This window comes from Canis aureus, chromosome 13 (genome assembly GCF_053574225.1).
Source record: "Canis aureus isolate CA01 chromosome 13, VMU_Caureus_v.1.0, whole genome shotgun sequence".
Lineage (NCBI taxonomy): Eukaryota > Metazoa > Chordata > Mammalia > Carnivora > Canidae > Canis > Canis aureus.
Genome location: NC_135623.1, coordinates 36,317,728 through 36,335,348, shown reverse-complemented (window position 1 = coordinate 36,335,348; position 17,621 = coordinate 36,317,728). Strand labels below are relative to the sequence as shown.

The window sequence follows — 17,621 nt, the reverse complement described above, 5'->3', positions numbered from 1 at the left end:
TCCTCACTAGCATCTCCCCAATATGACTCTAATGTACTTTGGTCCACTGCCATGCAAGGTTTTAATGGCAGAAGAGACGGGGACAAGATTTATTACTTTTTTAAATAATGACTTAAGGAAAATCCTCTGAGGCCCTTCTCCATTAGGTACTGAAGACTGAAGAAGGGGAAAAAGGCAATTTGATTTCCATATCTAATAATCAAATTTATTTTTATGAATTTTCATAATAAATATCTTATAGATATTTAATTATTGGGAATACCTCTGTTTTGAAGGCTGCTAAATTACAGAAAAGTTCTCTTCCTTACCAGCTCTTCATTTTCATTTCCTTCTCTACCTGGCTTCTTTTGATTTTTCAGCTATGATGGTTTCTTTCCCAGGTAACACTCTTACGTTCCTTTCGGTTATGACATCCTGTGAGAAAATCTCTCATCTGTCAAGTTTTCTTTCTTGATACCTTCTCCCTCCTAAGATTCTTCTTCTAATGTTCACATTTTCTGGGGTTGTGCTTCTTCAAATTTCCTGCAATGTTGGGGCGGGGGGGAGGTGGAGGCTTTAATTCTATCCCAATCACAGTCCCTCAGTCAACTTCTCAAGATTCAGTTTCCAGCTGATACTCTCCTAACTACTGACGAGCTCAAGTGAAGAAGAGAGACCGGAAAAGTAAAGGAACACAAAAGCAAAAAGACAAATTAACAGCAAGTTTATTCAATACAAGCTGTGCATCCCAGGGCAGGGGAGCTAGTAATAGGTCACAACATCTAGAAATCACTTTGACAGTGCAACACTGGTCATGAATGAAAGCCAGGCCCTGTCTGTGTCTGGCGCCAAGTCTGTGGCACCGATCTGTATCTCCCTGTAAGGCCCCTGACTCCTGATACAATCACTGATGTAGGGTGTGCAGTGTCAGCCACAATTCATGCCCACGTTTACCTTCTAATCCCAGGAACTGGACCACTGACTAGTAATAGATTCTTTTCCACCAGAGATTAAAACTAAGTATGCTTAAGGAATATTATCTATAAAACTCTTACCGTTTGGGCTAGAATGAGGCAAATATGAATCATATGATTTTTAGTTTGATGAGAACAAATTAATTTAATCTTCCTAGAAGTGTCTCTATTTATTTTCAGCTAAAAAAGCTCAAGGAGAAGAAAAAAAAATTCACAGCTATAGAAGGACTATGGATTGTGAATTTTTTATTCATGAATCACTGTTACTGAGTGTGGCTTTGTATTTCTTAATCTGAAGAGAATTTTGGAGAAGAAAGCAGTGACTAAGAAAAAACAGACTGCAAAGCAGGCATTGTATCAATGGCCAAATTCCAGGGTGATAGTGAAAAACAACACTGTGAATGATTACAAAGTCAGATTGTTTTTCCATCAAAATTCTCTTTTATGAACTCTGTCAATCAAGTAAACTCATTCATCTTTTTAAAAATCAGATGACCTCTGAGAGTTCAGTCTCTCCATTACCCATCTTTTAATTGCAATCAAATAGTAGTCTTTTATGGATAAAATTTTATGGATATACTCATCACATAGGGTATATTACATAGAATTACATTTAACAGGATATCCCTAACCTTAAAAAAAATGTTTAAATGTTAATTTACATAATGTAAAAGTATGATATTCATGTTTACAAAATGAATAATCCTAAATATGAGGCATTTTTAAAAAGATTTTATAAATGTATTCATGAGAGACACAGAGAGGAAGAGACACAGGCAGAGGAAGAAGCAGGCTCCCTGTGGGGAGCCTCACACGGGACTAAATCCCCAGAACCATGGCCTGAGCGAGACACTCAACCTCTGAGCCACCCAGGAGTCCCAATATTAGGCATTTTGAAAACGCAATATACTATGACTAATCTGAGGGGTCTCAAATTTGCAAGACTTTGGAGATTCCCTTTTTTAACATCCAAATAAAAATCATTCAACCTTACCTCTTGCAGGATTGCAGATATGCATGTTCCCTTCACATTCTCCTTTCTTAATTTCACAGGCAACCGTGGAGAATATTTGCATATTCTACTGGCCAATTTTGGGTGTCTCTACTCATTTCTTGCTCTTTCATAAGCTACTTTTATTGTTGCTTGCCAACTCCTAGAATTCACTGACTGATGACACCCATTGGAAGAATGTTACTTCCCATTAGCCTGGGAGGGGAACAACCGGGGAACCCAGTTACTCTCACATTATGAACTCAGTATAATTGTGATCAAAGAATTGTCTCATCATTTCTCTCAGCAAAGTTTAATCCAGGCTTTAGTGATTAATAAAGCTTAATTATAAATTTAAGTATAAATAAAGGAATGAAAATAAGGAAAAAATTAATATCAGATATTATTTGAGCTCCTAAAGTTCATGGCCATGTCCTTCCATGATAAATTCCCTACTTATAAAAAAAAGAAAAATCCCTACTTAAAATCTCCCTGCTTTTTCCCTAGTTCCTAGAGCTGAGCCTTAGATCTCAGCAACTCAAGGTCTTCTACTATCTCTCATCATCCCCCCATGACCTCTGTTCCCTGTCCATATCATCCACCAGCAAGAGGAAACAGTCAGTTAGCCTAATGATTTCTCAGAACTGCCTGCTTACTCAATAAGCACTGTCTTTTTCACTAGATAGCACAGCATTTTTGATTCTTTGTGCAAACCTCACCCAACCTACTCTGGACTTTGCCTTTTCATAAGCAACAGCTCTATTAAGGTGGTTTTTTCCAAAGGAAAGGAGAGTCTCCACTCAAAACTAAATCCTGTTTCCCTTCAACTTCCCCTTACCATAGAATTCATAAGTAATCGCACTTTTAAAAATATGGCCCCACTAAAAATAAACAAGCAAATACATAAAATATGGCCCCACTGCATGTATTAAATCACTGCAGTCTATGAAAAAAATGTCTCTGGATCTCAAATGTATTAGACACCAATTTTCAAAGGAGGAGGGAAGAGAGGGAGAGAAAAAGGGTGGGCAATAGCTCTAGTACTGGAAAAGAAAAGGAAACATAGCCATTTGTCTTACAAAATACAACTGGGACTTTGGTATCCTAAATACCATTGGGAAATTTCAGGGTATTGTTTGTATTTGTGTGTGTGTGTGCATGTGGTTATTTTTGTAATGGTTATGATATACTAAGCTACACCTAATTCAGTAGAGTGTTGCACATAACAGGGAAACCACATTTTTATGTTGGTAAACAATTTTAATTTTAAGCAAATATAAGAAATTCTCATGAATGTACAGTGAAATACCAAAAGTACAGGAATCCTCCTTCCTTTTTTTCTTCTCTAGGTTAGAAGCAGAGGAAAGGTCAACAGAAGAGAGAATCTCTGTCCTGATGTCCACGAACTGCTTGCTCCAGCTTTCTCACCTTAGGGTTTAACTCCAAGATCATTTCACCAAGTTAACCCTCAGTTACTGTTGCCAGCAGATGGGGAATCTTGTCCAAAGTATCAGAACAAAAGCAAAGCAAGCTTTCAAGAAACCTAATTACCCAGCTATTAAACAAAGATAGGAGGTAAGAAAGATCATACCCACACTAAAGGAAGCTTAGAATTTTAATACCCTCCAATGTTAAAGAACTAAACTTCTTTATGTTTACAAGATTCCCTTCATTACTCATGCCTCTACCACCAACCCCATCTCCTGCCCCAGCCACTTTATAGACACTTCATATCTAAATATTTACAAATCAGGAAGAAATAAGAAAAACTTTAATGACTGCTGTTTTGTCATACTGGCAAGGATTCCCCCTATGAGTGACAACTCATGACCATTAGCAGAGGAATTCCTGCCCCAGATAAGCATCTGAAGGTTTGATATGCTGCGATTTTAAAAGTTTGAAACAATAAACACAATTTCACTAAAGGCATCTTACTTGATAGGACCAGGCACAAACATAAACATGATAACAAAGAGATTTATTTAGAGCTAAGTTTCTCCTTCACAGTGCCATGCCATGCTTACAATCATACATATCATAGAACCCTAGAACTGAAATAGAATACCAATTGTCAGATGAGAAAGTGAGTATCAGAGAAGATAATTATTCAGGCAAGGCCACTTAAATGGTAAGTCTTAGGACTAAAACTTAGGCCTGCAGATTCCCAAGTTAGTACTCTCTTACATGTACCAATGATCCCTAAATGTTGGTCTACCTGAGAATCACCAATAGTGTCCTTTAAAAAACCAAGCTCCCAGGTTTGACTCTCAGAGCATCCTGTTTGGTAGATAATGAAAATTTTTTAAGATTTTATTTATTTATTCATGAGAGGCACAGAGAGAAAGGTAGAGACATAGGCAGAGGGAGCCTGCTGCAGAACTTGATCCCAGGATCCCAGGATCATGACCTGAGCCACCCAGATACCCCAACAAGTAGATGTTTAAACTCAATGTATTATATACTCTGTCTAGTATTTTGTGTAGGGTAGGTGTGGAAAGGAGTCTTCCACACAAGGAGATACTACTTCTTTTAAAGACCTGTGGAAGTAATGCATCTGGGTATTGTACGTAAGCAATGAATCACTAAATTCTACTCTAAAAACCAATATTGCACTGTATGTTAACTAACCAAAATTTAACTTAAAAGCAAGAATTCTGTAATGCATGAATAGATGTTGACTGAAAATTTTATATAGTGCAGGATAATACAAATTAAAAAGTACAGTTCTGTCTTTGTCCCTTCCTTAATCTCATTCTCCCACCCAAAATTATTCACTAATAACTACTGGGTGTACATGCTTCAGCCTTTTCCATACATTTACACACACAGATACACATAGGTATGTGTGTTCTTTCTGTCCTTTTGCTTTTGGACAAAAACTCTGCTTATAAAATGATCTCAGCACTTTTTTTCATCACATAGGTAACAGGGGCTATTATCATCAGCTCAGAAACAAACATAAGTCAAGGACACCTCAGGATAGATGACTGCTACTGGTAATCAGAGCATCTACCCTTGATTTTTTCAGAAATAAAAGACTTCCTCACTCACTTCCTCACACATTTTGTTCAATAAGTGGTATGCCTCAGTCATAAAAAGGATTTGTGAGGGTGCTAAAGGAAAAGGAAAGGGCTCATGGTCACATTGTATAACTTGTGAATATTATTATAGAGTTCACATGTGAGCACAAGGTGCTAAATTAATTCAATTCATTGTAAGTCCTGCAAGACTGCAAATCTGTTTCTGTGGAAAGGGTTGCATGGGGAGGGGCAAAGGGTGCAACAGGGGATGCTAATACACATTCATATAAAATGTACAGCATTCAGTTTGCTTTCTCACCTTCCAGACCTCACAATCCAGCTGTCACTGTTAGCACCCAATTGAAATGTCTCTTTCTAAGGTCACCCAAAACTCTTAATTGTTCTAGTCTCTTGAGTTTTGCAGCAGTTTTTGGTTGATGATTCTTCCTTCTGCAAAGATTTCCCCTCCCTTCTTTCTCCTCTGGTTATGGTAAAATTGAGAATTTATTCTCCATCTTTACCAATTTCTCTTAAATACTCATGTACCTCAGAATTCCTTCCTAGGAGTGCTTTTATTCTTGCTTTGTACCCTCCATCTGATGGCATTCATAAAATCCTATAGCCTCAGCAATGATACCCAAATCTTCCTCTACAGCCCCATTTTACCCTGAGCCCAGGGGTCATCTCCCTAATAGTATCAGGCAACTCAAACATGACATGTATAATAGCAAGCTGGTGTCTCTCTCACCCACTTCCTACCAAGCCTGTTCCCTCTAACCCATCTATTAGTCATAAGAGTTAAAGTTAAAACAATATATCAGTTCCCTGAATTAGAAACTTTGCCATTCCTTATTCTTCTCTTCAAATCCCGTGGATTCCACCTCCAAAATATTTATTTACTCTATCACTTCCTCTCTACTCCCATTGCTATCACCCTAGTCCTCATCATCTTCACTTAGACCAAAGTCATGGCTCCCTACCAGGCATCTCTATATGAAATCTCCTTCCTCCTCCATTCCCAAACATTTTGAACCAAAAATGTTCATGTCTCTGAAACATACACATGTCACTCCTCACTGAATAACCTTAAGCAGTTTCCTGTAACCTACAGGATACAAATTTAGAATTCTTAAGATACTTCCTAACCCTGCCCCAACCTACATTCCCAATCTCTGGTCACAGAATTTAACAATTCTCCCCAGATGACTTAATCTTCTTCATATATATTTTTGAACATTTAGTTCCTTCAGCTCAGAGTGACCATTGCCGACAACTCCTTTGTTGTGCAAAATAGATTATTTTTCCTCAATAAATCCATGCCTGCCAAGATCTCTTCATAACCCCCTAAAAGGCACTCATAGTTTTTTGTGCTCCTATTTCACATCTACCCCTATCAGGATGCTTATTGTGGCATTCATTCATATATTCCTTTAGCCAGCATGTAAGTTAGCATCCATACAGTATATCATAACACCCATCATTTTTAAACCCTACTTACCCTAGAAAACCTACTAACCTGGAATTCTGCACCAACTTCAGCACATAGAACAATGCCTTTACATGAAAGGTTCTCAACAAATGTTTTTTGTTAAGTGAATGGATGAATGATGAAACATATATTTATAATAAAAATACCCCTGCATGGAAATTATGTTTGTTTTTTTTTTTTAAGATTTTATTTATTCATCAGAGACACAGAGGGAGAGAGGCAAAGACACAGGCAGAGGGAGAAGCAGGCTCCATGCAGGGAGCCCGACATGGGACTCGACCCTGGGTCTCCAGGATCAGGCCTTAGGCTGAAGGCAGCGCTAAACCTCTGAGCCACCCGGCTGCCCCCGGAAATTATGTTTATCTTATTTGTTATGAAGCTGGCCACTAGAAAGCCAAAGCTTTGACCCTATTACTAGCTCTGAATCCTATCCTCTAAAATTTGTTCATTCATTTTTTTTATTTATTCATGCATTCAGTTCCTATCTAGTACCTACTGTGTGCAGGCATGGCTCTAGGTGCCAGAGATACAACAGTAAACAACACAATCCCTGATCTTCTGCAATTTACAGTCTAGTGGGAAAAAAAAAACAAATTATAGACAAATATAGAAGTAGAATATAAGGCATTCCAGCCAGTGATGAATATTAGGGAGGGAAATAGAGCTGAAAAGGGAATAGAGAGTATGTGGAGCATGATTAAAGACTTGACGGGAGGCAATTCTTAATACAAAAGCCAAGAAATGGTTTAGGGTAACATATTACCAGTTTACACTCTAGGGGTGGCTTCTAACAAAATTCAAGGGAAATGGGATACCAAACCTACTTCCTCAGGAAAAAGAAAAGGGAGGTGGGTAATAAATAGTATATAATGCTGTGGTAAACAAAGAAGCTTACAACTCACAAAGAGGCCTATAGCTTGCCATCCCATTCTGTGGATTCATAAGGAGGACAGAAATGTTGTTGACCTGGGCATATATGCTGTAAGTTCATACCTCTCTTGAAAGTCCTAGTGCCTTGGGAAGAACTTTGGAGAAGAGGCTCAGTTACAGTATCAGAGACAGGCTTGGATTTAAACTCTCCAGTCAGGTGGAGGCAGGCTTGGTAGCATGGAAAAGCAGTAGCCCAGGGTTAAGAGTTATGGAATGAGAAATGAAATGGACAGTAGGCTTGGGTAAGGCACCTTTTAAATTAATATTTAAAATTTTCGTTTATTTACCTCTTTTTCTCCTTCATAGGAGACAGAGAACCAACCACAAACTATTATTAATTTCACAACTTCTAATGATTTTACATAACTAATTGTATATATACCATTTTTAAAAATTGTGTCAACAATTTTTATGGTATAAGGTTGATGTTATCTTTAGAAAACACTATTTCCACAATTATTTGCAATAATAATATTTAGTTTAACTAACAAAAAGTTTTTGAAGGGAAAGGGAATATTCTAATTAAGCAATTTTTAGTTTCATTCCTTAACAAAATTTGGATCCTTTAAATACCACCTTTAATTATTTTATTGACATTCTGGAAGGCCTGTCTGGTATTATTTAAATTTTTAATTGGTAGAAATTATCGATGGGAATACTATTACTAAAACTGTATGCAAAGGCCAAACTCATAAAAAAGTATTGGTGTGTTAAAGAGTTATTTTTGAAAGACTAAGTGATGAAAATTATGGTCATCATATGGTCATTTTAGAATTTATTATTTAGGTTACAAATTTCTTCTGGAAATAAAATAATTTCACAGATTTAAAGACTAAAACCTCCCATCCTAGAATGTGAACTAAAGAATATTCTTATAATACCATACTGGTGAATCGTGTCACTTGGAATAATAGCTTGCTTTAAGCAAGCCAGAACATGGAGGGCGGGGGCGGGGGGGGGGGGAGGCTGAAAGATGTTTGTACAAATTATCTTATTTATCTCATTTTAAAAACTAGTTAGAAGAAGGCCACACACTACTGATGGAGAAACGCTTTCCTTCAGTGACTACTTTTACCTATTCCATACTTGTCAAGCTTCATTCTCAAGCCTCTAATAAAAAAGAGGAGCCAAAGCCTTACTAATGACCTAGAAACCCACCATAACTATCCAGGAGAAAGAAGACAGTGACTGCCATATGAGGCTTCTTAGGCCCATGCTCACAACTTAGGCAGATACTCCAATTTCCCTCCACCTGCCTCTGACCTACCCCAGAGATTAAAGAATAGAGGGAAACCACGGTTCATATAATTTTCCATAATATAACCAGCTTTTTCTTGCTGATGATATTGGTATATATCACCCAGATGCCTTGCCTGGATTCAGAGAACTTCTTGCCCAGTCTGTTTGCCTAAATCCTAATCTCTTATAATCCTGTCTAGGTTAGAAATCTCTGTGGTAGTACTGGTAGTGGGCTGGAGCTGGCCCATATTGGCTCACAATAATGGACTGTTTAAATTTCAAAACTTTTGTTTTGAGCCTGTTGACCCCACTTTGGTAGAGTAAAATTGGCTGCAGTAGGAATATTTACACCAGGGAAATTGGTACATGCTACAAATTCTCCTCTCCTCTCCCAATCCCACACCTCCCTCACCACCCCTCATGACTGCTTCTAATCCACTGACTGCATTTAAATTTAAATTTGCATGCTGGAACACCTGGGTGGCTCAGTGGTTGAGCATCTGCCTTCAGCTCAGGGTGGGGTCCCAGGATCGAGTCCCACATGGGGCTCCCTGCACGGAGCCTGCTTCTCCCTCTGCCTGTGTCTTTGCCTCTCTCCCTCTGTGTCTCTGATGAATAAATTTAAAAAATTTAAAATTTAAATAAATAAATAAATTTTCATGCTGATCCCTATTTTACCTAATTTCCACAGATGTATCATGCCTACTGATCTTTTCTGTCTGCCAGGTTCACAGTTCCTTATCTTTTAACTTCCCTGTCTTAGCATAGGCGTTATAATTTGCCAAAAGCTGCCCCAGCAGGGGAGATAAATCCCTCTCATCCAGAGTATGATCTGATATGACAGTATGATCAGTATAAGTAAACCAGAGTCTACAGGTGGATTATATAGTCACTAGCTATTCAACCTACACTATTCCTAATAACTTCTCTTTCTTGACATCCCTAATAAAAGCAATATGTTATCTGCTTAAGAAAATATCTTTTGGGAATATGGGTGACCATTAAAAATGAGAAACTATTTAGAGCATTTTTTTTCTCTTTCCTATAACTTTTCCTATGCTTTGTTGCCACATGATTTGTCTAAAATACAGACCTTATCATGAGGTGAAAATGCTCAACAACTTTGATGGTTCTCTGTAGCTTACCAACTCAAGTCTAACCAATAAAGTGTTTCAGATCTCATTTAACCTCAGTTTACCTCTCCAGCTATCCTCCAAATACTGGCCCTCACGCAATAATATTCAAGCCAACCTGAACCAGTCAAAATTTTCTATGGGCATCCAGCATTTTTAGCCATCTGTTTTTGCACACATAGTTCCCTTCATTTGAAATATTCTTTCTCTAAACCAAATCCTAATGTTCAGATTCTCTTTGGCTTCAAATGCCATTTCAAATAGCCTTTCTCCCACTGGACATCCCGGGTCTTCTCAAACACAAGTCATCTATTTACAGGAATGAAATCTCTATCCATTGAAAGTGATGAATTGCCCCAGGAACAGGTTTTTTGTTTTTGGTTTGGTTTTGGGTAGGGTCTTTTTTTCATACTTCTTCATTGTTTTAAGTAATTATTTGTGTAATTATTTTTCTTTAATTCTTTAAAAGTATCTAGCACTTTCTATTATAGTTACATGAGTCTTTATCCCTTTAACTGATTTCAAAGTTTCTCTGATTCTTTACATTATCTCAGTACCACAACCCCTATCATAATGTAGTTCAAACATGTATGCTGAGTAATTAACTGGCATTAAATCAGGTTAGAAAACCACAATTTTCAGCAAGACAGCAAACTGAATATTTCTGTAGCAATAAATTAACATTGGTTACACTTAAATTTTTAAAATATGTATTATTATTATGAGCATAGACGTATATTAATTATTCAAATATCTGGTTTCAAATTAATATAAAGTCATTATAAAAAAACTCAAAAGGTACATAATTATTAAAACTGGAAAATAAAATATTCATCATGTTATTCAATAAAGGCATAAAAATTCTGCCGAGAATTTCATAAAATGTCTCACAGATGCTATACATATTTAAGTCAAAATTTTCCTTACATAGCTTTCATACACCTTTCATTTATTTTTAAAGAATTTTTTACATTATTTTTAAAGCCATTTTGAAATATATTTAGCACACAAAAAAAGGATGTATTTAATGTGTACAACTTGATAGATATTAATATATGTGTATACTCATAGATCCATCAAATTAATCAAGGTAATGGACATACTCAAAAGTTTCCCGTATATTTTTGTATCCCTCTAATCCACTCTCCACTTATGTCCTCAGGCAAACATTGATCTGGGTTTTGTCACTATTGATTATTTTGCACTTGCTAGAATTTTAAAGTTTACTCATTTTTTTGTCTGACTTCTTTCACTCCATATAGCTATTTTAATAGACATTCACCTATGTTTTTCTGTGTATCACTAGGTGGTTTTTATTGATTGTTGAATAGTATTTCCTTGCATGTACATGAAATGGTATGCTTATCCATTTACTTATTGGAAATTTGGGTTGTTTCATTATTTTGCTACTACAAATAAAGAAGCTGTGAACATTTGTATCCAAGTCTTTGTAGGGACATATGCTTATATACAAGTTTTAAAGATGCAGGTAGGGGGTAGGCAGAGACACAGACTTCACCTCTTGACTGGGAAGTTGCAGGCCTCTGTGGAATTGGAAACGTTGTCTCAGCCACTTTTGGAAAATTCAATCTGCAACAGCAAGGCTCTTGCTGAACGTGCTTGGGATAACTTTTAACTCAGGATAACTGCAGATAGTTTATTTTAGTCCATATAAACATATTCAAAAAAACAGGCGTAATGTAACATGAAATTGTAAATTAATCTAAAAGAGAAACTTAGTCAAACGAATTTTTAAAAAGAGTGCTTCTAGCATACTGAAAATGTGTGAGATTTGGGTTATTTGGTTACATCTAATTGGTTAATAAATGGATGCATACTTTTGGTTGTAAACGTGTGAGTGAATCAAAGGTAGCTATAACCAAAGGTGTCTCTCTGCCTGCCTGTGTGTTAACTGTACTTATTTATGCACACACAGATATATATATTTGTAAATCTAAATCAGAGAGGTCTTTTTTTTTTTTTTTTGAAACGGTTTCTTTTTCATCAACTTCATTTCTATTTCCTGTTTGAGTGTGTGGAAGAGGGATGCCAGGGTGGCTCAGTGGTTGAGCGTCTGCTCTAGCCCAGGGCGTGATCCTGGGGTCCCGGGATCGAGTCCCGCGACGGGCTCCCTGCACGGAGCCTGCTTCTCCCTCTGCCTGTGTCTCTGCCTCTCTGTGTGTCTCTCATGAATACATACATAAAATCTTAAAATAAAATAAAATAAAATAAAATAAAAAAAGCGTGGAAGAGCGGCACCAGGGTGGCACAGTGAGTTAAGCGACCAAGTCTGTTTCAGCTCAGGTCCTGACCTCAGGGTTCTGACATCGAGCCCTGCCCTGGGCTCTCCTCCGCTCAGTGACAACTGGTCTTGAGATTCTTCCTCTCCTTCTACCCCTCCCTCTTTCTCTGTCAAATAAATAAATAAATCTTTAAAAATATAAATAATTTGGGCAGCCCGGGTGGCTCAGCTTAGCGCCGCCAGCAGCCCGGGGTGTGATCCTGGAGACCCCGAATCGAGTCCCGCGTCGGGCTCCCTCATGGAGCCTGCTTCTCCCTCTGCCGTGTCTCTGCCTTTCTCTGTCATAAATAAATAAAATATCTAAAAATAAGTAAATAATAAAAATAAAAAACAATTTTAAATTGGCATTAAAAAAAAAAAAGTGTGTGGAAGAAGAGCTTAAGACCCCTCCGTGGTTGTTCCTACCCACGCAGTCGCTGGAGCAGTTGGTGCTGCGGGTGTCTTCAGGGGCAGGCGGGCCCCTCCACCCCGGCGGGGACCCGTGGAGGAGACGCAGAGGACACCTGCACGCCCTCACACCGGTCTGGGGCCTCAGGTAACTTTGGGAGCCTGAGGACTCCATCCGCCCTGAAATTCCTGCTCGGGCGCAGCCACTCGGGCGGCGGCCCGCGCTCCGCCCCCAGCCCTTCCGGTTCTCCGCAGAAGCAGAGGTTCATGGGAGACGGTGCCGCACATGCGCAGAGCCTCGAGGCCCGCCTCCTCCTCCCGCGCGGCCGACCCTCTGAGGGGCCGACGACGCGCACCGAGGCGCCTGCGTGAGGGGCTGGCGCGCAGCCCCGGGCCCGGCACCCGCCGGAAGTCACGGCTGCGGAGCCGGCCCGCGTCAGGTTAGGAAGGTTCCAGAAGCCGAGGGGCCCGGCAGGCGTGGCTCCGGGGGCAGCGGCAAACCTCAGCTCCCCGGGCGGGATGTGCCGGCGGGTTGAGGCCCTGAGCTCGGCGGGGTGTGCGGTGGCAACGATGGCGTGAGCTGCCCGCAGAAGCTTCTAACAGCTTCTCTTCAGGTTTATGAGGTAATGCCATTGCCCACCCCACCCCATCCCCGCGCTTATTTTAAATTTTATTTTTTTCCTAATTACTGCAGTTTGGAAGTCGAGGTTGGAGGTGCCTCGGTGGGTTTCTGCTGCGAGGAAATCGAGCACATCCTCCTCCTTCACTTGCAGGACATCCAGGGCTCCAGACATAATGGAAAGTTCCCTTTAAGTTACAAGGCGAAACGCAGACAATGTAATAGGGACCCCGTTCAGCATAGCGCACAAAAGAGGGAATGTCATTTTTAATCAGTAAAGAACAGCATTGTATTAGTAAAACTGATTGTGCTCAATTTATACACAGTGAAAATTTTGTAGAGGAGGCAAATTCTGGATCTGTAAGAACTCTCAGTCCTTGCAGCTAAAGGTCACTGTTAGGGGCTGAATTATGCCCCTCCCCCCCCCCATTCCTATGTGGAAACCCTAATCCCCCATAGCTTGAATGTGATTTTTTTTTTGGAAGAGAGGACCTTTAAAGAGGTAATTAAGCTAAAATGAGGCCAATAAAATGGACCTTAATCTGATGTAAATGCCGTCGTTCTAATAAGAAATGCGGACATGCAAAGAGAGACACCCAGGGCTTATATGCACGGAGATACAGCCATGGGAAGACGCGGCAAGTGGGCAGCCATCCGCAGGCCAAGAAGTCACAGAAGCAGCCAACTCTTCCAGCCTCCAGAACTGTGTGCAAATGAATTTCTCTTGTTTCAGTCACCTAATCAGTGGTACTTTGTTATGGCAGCCTAATAAACCAATGGTCGCTCAATCTACTATTTCGAGTTAGATATCTCTATTTTTCTAATTTTTTAAAGATTTTATTTACTTATTCATGAGAGGCACAGAGAGAGAGAGAGAGAGAGAGACATAGGCAGAGACATAAGCAGGCTCTTTGCGAGGAGCCTGATGTGGGACTTGATCCCAGGACCCGGGGATCACTACCTGAGCCAAAGGCAGGCGCTAAACCACTGAGCCACCCAGGCGTCCCTATTTTTCCAAATTTTCTATCAAGAGTTTTCTATCTGAAAACTAAAGTAAACGGGAGCAAGGACTGGGGGAGTCTATTCTTTTTAAAACTTCATGTTTTTCTGAGTTTCCCTCCTACACTTTTGCCCCTCATGCACTCGTGTCTGAAGTTCTCCAGTCTTGTGTGTTTGGGATCCTTTTATAAAAGACAGTTGAGTATATTCAAAGCATGGTGTTACCACGATTCCCTAGGAAAAACACAAATATGGTTTAAGAGGAGAAGTTTTATTACAAAGTCAACTTAAAATTTAAATATCATTTTGGTTATAATTTACCCTAAAAAGTGAACAGAGCGCAGTATTAGGGCCAGAGTAAGACTGGAGTTAATAGCCATAAAAGGATTTTGCACTCTTCTGTGATTATAAATGTATTGCCCTTTCTGTACAATGATGCTGCTGCTATCACATAGTCATTTAAACATAAGCTGGCAGGAGAAACACCAGTAACAGCAAACACCTTTGCTTCAGTTAAAGAAGGAAAAATATATTCAGTTTTTTTTTTTTAAAGTTGTGTTTGTGTCTACTTCTGTTAAGTAAGCTGGTTTGTGTCTGCGTTTTTGTGTTAATATATGAATTATGTGAATAAAACCATTTATGTGCTGTGTGTCCCTGGATATATTCTATAGTCTAAGCCACTGTTCCTTACCTATTAAATGGGGTTAATATATTTTCAGAGGATGTTGTTGGGGGTATTAAATAGGAATACATGTGCTAAACTCTTGGTGGAGTGGCCGATGCATGCAAGAGATCAGTAAAAGTAACTCTATGCTTTTATTATCATAAAGCTCAGACATTGAATTCCTCAAAGATCTTAGTTATCTTAGGGCTAGCATTATGCTCTAGAGAGTAGACTCTTTATAAGTATTATAGGTTGAATTAAATTATTGCAGGTTGGACTGAACTAAAATAGTATATTACATTTACTGTTGCTTTATATTTCTGATTCTTTCTATAAGTATTCTACTAATGCAAAGAAGAACATTATCAAGTAGTAAAGTATTTAGCTGGACAAAATTACATTAAGGAATCAAACGAAGTTTAGTCTTGATTCTTATAAACCCAATGCTTTTATTTTTTTATATTTTATTTTTTTTAAACCCAATGCTTTTAAATATGTACTTAGTAACCATGTGCTGCTATAAGCAGACATGTTTCAAAGAAAAGTAACTGTTGATATTCCAATATTTTTTTGATCAAAATATTTTTCCTTAGCTATTTAAAGTTGATGATTTTGATTTGTGATCTAAAAGCTTCAATCTTTTTTTCGGAAAAATGGAAAAACATTTTGCTAATTTTCAACTTTCAAGGGTCTGAAATCAGGTCAAGGATCAAAATTGATAGTGGCACGAATCCACTCAATTTAGCAAAAGTGTGTTCTCTCTGTTCCTCTCTAAATGTTACAGAGAATTCATTATCTTTTTTTTTACATTTAAAAAAGTGAAACAATAAGCCAAGGATATCAACATATCATGAAGTCATAAAATGAAAGCCTATTTTTTTTTCTTGCTCTTACAGTTTACCATAACGGGATTTCTAGAAAGGTGTGCCAGACCCATAGAACAGAGAGAATAAGTGTAGTGAGGAGATCACTAGGATGGAATTCAGGAATCCAGAATCCAAGCCTGACTCCCTAAAGTCATATCATCTCTGGTAAATATCGCTAAATTTCTCTGGATCTCAGCCTTCTTTTCTGGACACTAAGGAGTATGATGTATGTGTGTCCTTCTCTAAGAGGATATGATTATACTTTGGGAAAAAAAGGAGAACACAATTTAAATATGAGAAACTTTTGTATGTTGTCTATTATGGCATGTATTTTTTTTCTATGAAAGCAAGTACTGAGTAAGCCAATGCCACCTATAGATCTTGTGTGAATTTAATAATGTAATTCTAATATTTACTGCATGCGTATTCACCATCTATCACCTGGCTAACATAAACTAAGGATCTGAAATACATTAGTGTCTAATTTAAAGTGCCACTACTAGGTAGTCATTATTATTCTGGTTTGATGGAACAAAAGCCACCAAGAGCATCAGTCCTGTATGTTTGGTCCATGTGTGCAGGGTAAAACTCCCCAACTGGAGCCAGAGGCATAATTATTCCCATTTTAAAGATGGAGCTTCTAATGCTCAGGAGGGTGAGTTGCCCAAAGTCAAAAACAGAAGGTTAGTGACAGAGACTCCAGCACTGATGGGAGACAGATACTGGAAGTTCCATTTAACTTCTGGGAAAACCGAGACTTGGAGAGGTTAAAGAATCTGCTCTAAATTTCCCAAGTGGAAAATGGTGAAACCAGGCTTTAAACCCAGGTCTGGGGCACCTGGGTGGCTCAGTGGTTGAGCATCTGCCTTTGGCTCAGGTAGTGATCCCAAGGTCCTGGGATCAAGCCCCACATCAGTCTCCCTGCAGGGAGCCTGCTTCTCCCTCTGCTGATGTCTCTGCCTCCCTCTCTGTGTCTCTTATGAATGAATGAATAAAATCTTTACAAAAAAATAAATAAACCCAGGTCTGTTTACTGAAGTTAATGTTCTTTTCACTAAAAGAAAAAAAAAAAAGCACATTAGATAAGTAAAATATGCCTCTTCTTTTCATCTAGTAAACAGGTATAAATAAATCATTTTGTGTTTTACAGCTCCCTTGTTCACTTTCTTCTCCCTCCTTGGCTACAAAGCCTCTTTCAGCTCCTCTACCTGATTTAGATGGTCTCCAAAAGTCAAACCTGTCCTATTTTCTTTCCAGAGAGGAAAGCTTATGTAGTATTACACTTCTATTTTTTTTTGCCAGCTTTGCTTATATTGCTAAGAGTTCTTAGGATTATCTTCCTTAATGATGCCAGATCTTTGATACATTAGATTTAGGAGCACAGCTTCAGCATAAGGATGAATTGACAAAAACTCTTTATTGAGGTTCAGATAGGAAAACTTTGTACCACTTGTACCACTGCAAATCAAGATTTTAGTTAACCCTCTTTGTTCGCAATGTCCTATGGTGCCAATATTCTTTAGTGAACTTTCTCCCTAGGAAACCTTCCTTCTTCAAATTCCTTCTTTAGATTTACCGTCAGGTGCTTTAATACCTTGACTACTTTATTTCTGCTCAATGCAAACTTTTTAGTTTCTCCTTTTCTAGTTAGCACCATTGGAAACCAGATGAAAGGCAGCTTCTCACTTTGCACTGATAGTTGATCAAGATAAACCGAGAAACACAAAGGTTACAGAGATGATATTGTACAAGCTATACTAAGGTCAGGTAACCAGAAACCCAATAACCGGGGATTAGGGTAAAAATCAGCACAGATAATCTTCAGCTTCCAGTGTTTGCTCTGTAAAGACTCAATGCTAGCCTATTTCCTTTGCTCTACATAAAAGAACCTTGTTCGGCTTTCAGAGTCCCTCATTGTCATGAAATCAGTCATTTGAATCAGAGTCCTTAAGGACATTTTCCATGCTGAGAGTACTCCTTTGAAAGGTGTCTGATTATCCTATAGTCCTGACAGCTACCCAGGTTGCCC

The 17,621-nt window shown here is 38.7% G+C and overlaps 1 long non-coding RNA gene across 1 annotated transcript; it reads right to left on the bottom strand.

Moving 5' to 3' along the window:
- Positions 1-302: 302 nt before the first annotated feature.
- On the bottom strand, positions 303-12,682 carry LOC144282276 (uncharacterized). The gene is made up of 3 exons (XR_013350657.1): positions 12,463-12,682; positions 1,948-2,160; positions 303-522 (listed from the first exon to the last, which is right to left on the bottom strand). It is a non-coding gene; the product is annotated as an uncharacterized LOC144282276 (long non-coding RNA).
- Positions 12,683-17,621: the final 4,939 nt, after the last annotated feature.